Raw genomic sequence first — 8,312 nt, 5'->3', positions numbered from 1 at the left:
CTTCTTTTGGCAGGCAGTTATTCATGGATCCTCTTGTGCCTGTTGGGCTTGTTTGGAGGCTTGTTTCACTTTGGTCCTTGGTCCTGGGTCATGGCTTTCAATCTAGGGCATAGTCCTGAGTTGTAAGGTGTGACCTTGGAGGATCTCAGCACTATGGCAAATGTGCTTGGTGGCATTCCTGCCCCTGGCTTGGCCAGGACTCTTGTCTCTCTTTGCACTGCTCCACTTGTGGAATGTCACTGTTTACACACATGGCCCTGTCCTCAGCCAAGAGCTTGAGGCAAGCTCTCACACTGACCTTTGGGCCCTCGGACTTTCTGTTTTTCTCAACTCTGCCTTATAAAGTCAGCCGTTTCTGCAGATCCAAACAACCACCTTACTCCTCAACTAGGATGGTCTTGCCCTCCAGCCTGTGCTTGGGGTCTCCCCTTCTGTGCAGCCTCCAGCAAGTGCTCGTAGGCAGAAAACTATGATAAATGTGGAGCCGGTTTTGCGTGCTCTCCTTTTCTCAGCTGGCTGCCTCTTGTCCAGTTCCCGAAAATCATCGCTCAGATATATATAGTCCAGTTTTACAGTTGTTTTCTCAGAAGAGCTCACTGATACCAGTTACTTCATCACGGTTGGAAACGAAAGTCTGTTATTGATATTTAATTTCTTGAATATTTTTTTAAAGTGTATGATGTATTTATTTTGAAAGAGAGAGAGCGAGAGGGAGCATCCGAGCCTGCATGTGAGCAGGGGAGGGGCAGAGAGAAAGGGAGAGGGAGGGAGAGAATCCCAAGCAGGCTTTGCATTGTCAGTGCAGAGCCCGATGCAGGGGTTGAACTCACGAACTGTGAGATCGTGACCTGAGCCCAAACCAGGAGTTGGAGGCTTAATTGACTGAGCCTAGCCAAGTGCCCCCATATTTAATTTTTAAGGTTCATTGATTCTAGAGGAATGCTCTGTCAATCTTGGTGTTGTGGAGATATAAGATATTTACATATAACTTGTTTTATGGAGCAGGAGAATAACCAAACAGTCTTTTTTAGGAACAAAAAAGCTGGTGACTACTGTTAGCAGGTAAATTTATTTCACCTCTGATACGGCGTGACAAAGCTGTGGCTTAAAGTAACTGACTACGCAGTACTATCCGTCTTTAAATCTCAAGCGAAACCTGAAACCAAGAGTGCCAAAAACAGAAGCAAAAAGAAAACACAGCCGTGTAATACTGTGTGTGAGAAACAAAGGTTGTATTTGTTCTCACAAAATGAGTAAACATGAGCCAACAATTCATTTTCACAACTACCCTTCAGCAATTGCTGTTCAGAATTCCAAGGTATCCTTTTAATTGATTTCTTCAATTAGAAAAATCATTTGCAATTTTGATCCTCTGACTTTAGACAGAAGTGAGAGACATATAGGACCTGAAGAAACAGCATTCATGAGTCTTACTTCAGGGTGAACCCCGTTTCCAAAGAAATCACTGGAAAACAAACAGGAAGTGGAATCCTGTCTCTCATTTTTAACTCACAGATTTAATTCCACTAACCTACCTGAATTCCTTAAATGTATGAAACTTGCAGATGAAAACCTCAATCTACTTCTGTTTTTGTCCATTTTGCTCCTTTCGTTTCCCCAAATTGAAGCATTTCCAAACAAGGTGCAAGAAAATAAACAATACCTTACCTTGTAAAGTTTGGTTTACCTAGGATATCTTGTCAAGGTAGAAGTTTCCTTGGTTAAATTGCCATATAACTGTATACCCGGTTTTTACAATTTTAGTACATGCTAAAATAGGTTAAATTTGAATGCTGGACTCTTAGGCTTACCCCCTTTATTCCCTAATGATAGTGAAGAAACTGCATTGTGTTCCAGTGGTCCTCAATGGGGGTGGAGGACAAGGGTGGGGGTGATGGCTTGAGATAGGTGGGGCTTTGAAGGGTAGGGAGTGGGGGAGATTTTACCCCCTAAGTGATGTTTGACAATATCTGGAGACATTTTTCGTTGTTGCAACTGGGAGGGGGATTCACTGGCATTTGTTGGGTAGAAGCACAGTGTACCCCACTCACACCAAAGAATTATTTGGCTTAAAATGTCAACAGCCTCAGGGTTGAAAATCTCTGCCGTATTCGTATGGACTTATGCTGTGTTCACATACCAGCTGTGCCCCTTGTTAACTACATAATCTTGAGAAGAATATTAAAATGAGACTTATGTTTATTTTCAGTGTTGTCGTGAGGAATAGCTTTAAGGAATAGGGATTTAGTGCACCGCTAAGAAGGTAATAGACCTTTAATAATTGGTAGCTATTATTAATGCTACTGTTGCTTTACATTTGTTAATTTACATTTACATAAGAGACTCCTTAGTGTTCAGATTAAATTTATTTCACCTTTGAAAAGAGAGAGGGAAATATGTGAGAAAGCCTGTTGGTTTGTGTATAGGGAGTTTTCCACAGCATTTTCCCTTGGAGCATAAAAAGAGACCCAAAGGTTATGTTGACAATATGTAGGGCTATATATTGAATATATTTTGGTTTCATATGGACCACAAATCACGGACACCTTTGTGGTGCACACTGAGACTTGACCAGATACATGTTTTGTTTTATAATATTACTGGTCCCACCTTCAAAAACAGGGTAAAATAGTTGGACCAATAACTGAGGCTTACTTGGCTGAGGAGAAATAGAGCACTTAAAATAATACCGTTTAGGGGCGCCTGGCTGGCTCAGTCAGTCGGACGTCCGACTTCAGCTCAGGTCATGATCTCGCAGTCTGTGAGTTCGAGCCCCATGTCGGGCTTTGTGCTGATGGCTCAGAGCCTGGAGCCTGCTTCGGATTCTGTGTCTCCCTTTCTCTCTGCCCCTCCCCTGCTGGCACTCTCTATCAAAAATAAAAATAAAAATAAAAATAAAATCATTAAAAAAATTAAAGTATTATAATTTATAATATGTTGTATATTTTAGAATATATGTTATGTATTTTATAAAAATGTTTTTAAGTTTATTTATTTTGAGAGAGAGAGAATGAGAGTGAGGAGTGGAGGGGGGAGGAGCAGAGCATGAGGGAGAGAGAGAGAATCCCAACTAGGCACTGCATTGTCACTGCAGAACCTCATGCAGGCTCAAACTCACAAATCGTGAGATTACGACCTGAGCCAAAATCAAGTGTCGGACACTTAACCAACTGAGCCACCCAGCACCTCTAGAATATATATTAAATATTTTAAACGTGAGGATACAAATGCTGGTCTGCATGTCATGTTTATTCAGAGAAAATGAGATGAAACTCTATCTCTAAAGACTTCTCATGTATAAAGGACAACTGAAAATCTTGGGGCATATGCCAATGTATAATAAATATTATCATCCTATGTCAGGCTCGGAGCCTGGAGCCTACTTCAGATTCTGTGTATCCCTCTCTCTCTCTGCCCTCTCCCACTCACACTCTGTCTCTGTCTCAAAAATAAATAAACATTAACAAAATATTATCAAATAGGCTTGCTTTTTTAAAAAAAAGTTTATTTATTTATTTTAAGAGCGAGCATGGGAGCGAGATTGGGGGAGGGGCAGACAGAGAGGAAGAGAGAGAATCCCAAGCAGGCACTGCACTCTTAGTGTGGAGCCCACTACTTGAACTCATGAACTGTGAGATCATGACCTGAGCTGAAATCAAGAGTTGGATGCTTAACCAACTGAGCCATCCAGGCACCCCTAGACTTGCTTTTTATTGCAGAGTTTTCTTGTCAAATAAAGTGGGGCATAGGACTTTAAAGTAGAGCTTTGATGTCTACTAATTAATGGGCTACCTAAACAGGAGCCATTCATTCCTTGATCATTGTTTACTGAGTGCTTACTAAGTGCTTGCTCCTGTCCTAGAAGTTGATAGTGAGTATTACTGTAAATAGAATAATCTAGTGGGAGAGGTAATCATTAATCAAATAATCATATAACATGTATTGTCACACTATAAGAAGTACTCTAAAGAAAAAATAAAGGAGCTTACAACTGAGGTAAGAAAGTACTACTCTGAACAATTCTAGTAATTTCTGAGACATGTTTTGCACTATTTTCTTTATTCGTTCATTCATGCGTTCATTCATTGATTCATTCATTCACTTGAGAAAACTTTATCAAATCCACCCTAGTTACATTCCAGGCACTGTACTAGTAGCTGGGGGAAAAATTGTAAATAAAATATTCATGGTGCCTTCTTGAAATTTACAATTTAGCTATTCGAGTGACCAAATGTTTTAAAGAAGTGAAATTAGACATTGCCATTTCCCTTGCAAAATCACAAATAAGGAAAAAAAAAAAGCAAACCAGAGAAATTATCTGCAAATTAAATTAAACCACCCAGGTATTATTAGTGAAGTCAATTATATCCTGACCTTCGTGACAACACATGTACAAACCTGCCATTTATTGTCACTGTTTGCAGGAAGAAAGGAGGCACTGTTGACATCATTAAGTAATGACCTTGATTATTAAAAAAGGAGAAGATGCAGAAAAGAAAGTCAGAAGAGTGTCCTGACTGCAACATGGTTTTCTAGCAGACAGGAGATTGGCTCTGCCTGGAAGACTTACCCTTTGTCATCCGTTCCTAAAATTAATTCTATTTGTTTAAATATTCACAAAACATATAATTTCTTACTTTGCCTCTAGTGAATAGCTACTATAGATAGATTTTAAAATAAGAGGTCTCAAATTCAATAATATATTTTTATAAATGATTATTTCAAATTCCATTTATTAAAGCTTAATTACTGTCTCTCTATATAATGAGTCCACTGCGTACCTTATAAACGCTTCCAATAATCACATGAAATTTTAATGAATACACAATAATGGTCTTATTAATTTTAAATTAAATGTACTTGTTCATTTTTGAAAATAAATTTAAAGTGCCACTATAAATAACTCAGGAAAGCGAATTCATTTTTACACAAGATAGACTATTAGTTTGGAAGTTTATAGCTGTAAATACTCTGGTTTTTCTCAAAGAATAAGAGTAGATAATGTAATTTGAGTGTTTTTTTTTTTTTTTGTCTGTGTGCGTCCTATGCACATATGGTGATTACAGGATATACATTACATGGATTATTTAGTTCAATTTTTATGAAACAGTAAGGCAGGGCTCGTATTATGTTCAACTTAGAGATATGGAAAAGTGGTTTACAGAGGTTAAGTGGCAAGCTCAGACTCATGTCTTCTAGGAATTAATAGGATTTCAGTCTGACTGTCTAAAATCCCAGGGACTTAAAAATAAGAAAGTCCCATGGACTTAACCACTGTTTTAGTAGAGTAACATTGTTGACCTCATTTCTAATTTCAAATTAAGTTTCACTTGGTTAAGGGGCTCTTCAAAGCTGGAAAATTTCTCAGTGAATACATTGTTGAAAAAACTTGGGCTTTGTCAGTGACAATAGGCAAAATGATATCAGGGAAAGCTGAACATCTTTGCCTTAAACGGGGGAAAGTGTGCTGGCACAGACCATATTGGCCCACAGGAGAGGGTTGTTAAATAGTAACTGCCACACCACTGAGTATAACTAAAATCAACAAAATCAGGCTTTCTGCTCCTCCCCGTTTGACAGACAGCTGCGTCTTCTGGTGCAGTGCCAGCCACATCTGCAAGTCACAGTGGTGAAGGTCGGAGTAAATGGAGTTGGCCGTATTGGGTGCCAGGTCACCGGGGCTGCTTTTAACTCTGGGAAAGTGGAAACTGTCACCAGCAATGACCCCTTCATTGACCTCAGCTACATTGTCTACTTGTTCCAGTATGATTCCACCCATGGCAAATTCCACCGCCCAGTCAAGGCCGAGAATGGGAAACTTGTCCTCGATGGACAAGTGGAGCCCATCTCCACCTTCCAGGAGTGAGATCCCACCAGCAACAAACGGGGTGATGCTGGTGCTGAGTGTGTTGTGAAGTCCACTGGAGGCTTCCCCACTATGGAGAAGGCTGGGACTCACCTGGAGGTTGAGGCTAAGAGGGTCATCATCTTTGCCCCTTCTGCTGATGCCCTCATGTTTGTGAAGGGCGTGACCCACGAGAAGTAAGACAACTCCCTCAAGATGGTCGGCAATGGCTCCTGCACCACCAGCTGCTTGGCTTCTCTGGCCAAGGTCATCTATGACAACTTTGGCATCTTAGAGGGACTCATGACAATGGTCCATACCATTACTGCCACCCAGAAAACCATGGACAACCCCTCTGGGAAGCTGTGGCATGATGGCCAAGGGGCTGCTCAGAACATCGTCCCTGCTGATACTGGTGCCAATAAGTCTGTAAGTAAGGTCATCCCTGAGCTGAATGGGATGCTTATTGGCATGGCCTTCTGTGTCCCCACCACCAACGTGTCAGTCACGGATCTGCTCTGCTGGAGAAAGCTGTCAAATGCAATGACATGAAGAAGCTGGTGAAGCAGAAATCAGAAGGTGCCCTCAAAGGCATCCTGGGTACACTGAGGGCCAGGTTGTCTCCTGCAACTTTAACAGCGACACCCATTCTTCCACCTTTGATGCTGAGGCTGCCATTGCCCTCAGTGACCACCTTGTAAAGCTCATTTCCTGGTATGATAATGAATTTGACCATAGCAACTGGGTGGCGGACCTCATGGTCCACATGACCTCCAAAGAGTAAGAGCCCCCTGGACCACCAGCCCCAGTGAGAGCAAGAGGAAGAGAGAGGCCCTCAGCTGTTGGGGAGACCTTGCCTCATTTCATCTCACAACACACTGAGAATCTCCTGACCTCTACCCAGTTTCCATCCCAGATCCCCTGAAGAAGGTGAGGGTTTGGGGAAACCTACCTTGTCATGTACCACCAATAAAGGATACTGTATCCAGTCAAACAAACAAACAAAACAAAACAAACAAACAGAAAAATCCAAGATGCCTGTTAGGGAAGCAGATCCCTGATGTCTTTCTTGTTCTGTTAAAAGTAATCATAATGCCATAATGCTTTCTGATTATTCACATATTAATGGAAATTTAACTCTTTTTTAAAAAGTTTTTATGTTATTATTTATTTATTTATTTGTTTGTTTTTTAGAGAGAGAAAGAGAGTGTGTGTGCATTTACACACATGAATTGGGCAGAGGCAGAGAAAGAGGGGGAGAGAGAATACCAGACAGGCTCTGTGCTGTCAGTGTGGAGCCCAATGCAGGGCTCGATGTAGGGACTCAATCCCACGAACCCTGAGATCATGACCTGAACCGAAATCGAGAGTTGGACGCTTAACCAACTGAGCCTCCTGGTGCCCTGGAAAACTGTTTTCTACTTTTATATTTAGTCTAGTGGAAAGCCATAGGTAAACATCCTATGAAAAAACCCCAACCCTTTATTTCTAAAAAATGATTTTACTTTCATATATGTGTGTTTTTCATTTTCATTTATACCTTATGTCCTTTATGTCTAGAACAGTACTAAGACTGTCAATACTGGCACAAACTAACATCTTGCATGTTTTATCTTACCTTAACTTATCCCTCCTTTGATGCTCCTGCTTATTTTATGCCTATCTGAGTTTCTGACCTATATTCTTTTCGTTTCCTCTAAATAACTTCTTTTAACATTTCTTATAAAGCAGGTCAATTGGCAACAAATTCCTTCAAGTTTTATTTGTCTAAGAAAGTCTTTATTTCTCTTTTACTTCATTTAAAAAAATTTTTTTTTAGAGAGAGCAATAGAGAGCAAGACCAAGTGGAGTAGAAGGGCAGAGGGAGAGGGAGAATCTTAAGCAGGCTCCTTGGGCCTCGATCCCACGACCCTGGGATCATAACCTGAGCTGAAATCAAGAGTCACTTGCTTAACTTACTGAGCCACCCAGGCCCCTCTTACTTCTGAAGGATTTTTTCAGGGTATAGAATTCTAAGTTGGTGTTTTTTCCTTTCAACATTTTAAATATTTCACTCCACTCTCCTTGCTTGCACGGTTTCTGAGAAGTCAGGTGTAATTCTTGTCTTTGTTCCTCTATAGATATGGTATGGTTTCCCCCCTGGCTTCTTTTAGGATTTTTTCTTTGTTTTTGATTTTTTCTAGTTTTACCTGAGTTTTAACAAAGCTCTGGGAAAAGTGTGTGTGTGTATGAGTGTGTGTGTGTGTATGAGTGTGTGTGTCTATGTGTGTATATTGCTTAAATAAATTCTAAAACAAATTATCTCTGATGCTCAGCAACAAGACAGACAACTTTTTTTTTTATGGATAACTTCTTTTCTTCTTTAGGATATTATTATTATTTCTTCTCCTCCTTCTTTCTTGTATCTTTTTTTAATTTTATTTAAAAACATGTTTTTAAATGCTTATTCATTTTTGAGAGAGAGACA

General features: G+C 40.2%; 1 pseudogene; it reads left to right on the top strand.

Moving 5' to 3' along the window:
• The first annotated feature begins 1,249 nt into the window (after nucleotides 1–1,249).
• LOC106970697 (glyceraldehyde-3-phosphate dehydrogenase-like) lies at nucleotides 1,250–8,088 on the top strand (annotated as a pseudogene).
• Nucleotides 8,089–8,312: the final 224 nt, after the last annotated feature.

This window comes from Acinonyx jubatus, chromosome A1 (genome assembly GCF_027475565.1).
Source record: "Acinonyx jubatus isolate Ajub_Pintada_27869175 chromosome A1, VMU_Ajub_asm_v1.0, whole genome shotgun sequence".
Lineage (NCBI taxonomy): Eukaryota > Metazoa > Chordata > Mammalia > Carnivora > Felidae > Acinonyx > Acinonyx jubatus.
This window is presented reverse-complemented; position numbering and strand designations above follow the sequence as displayed.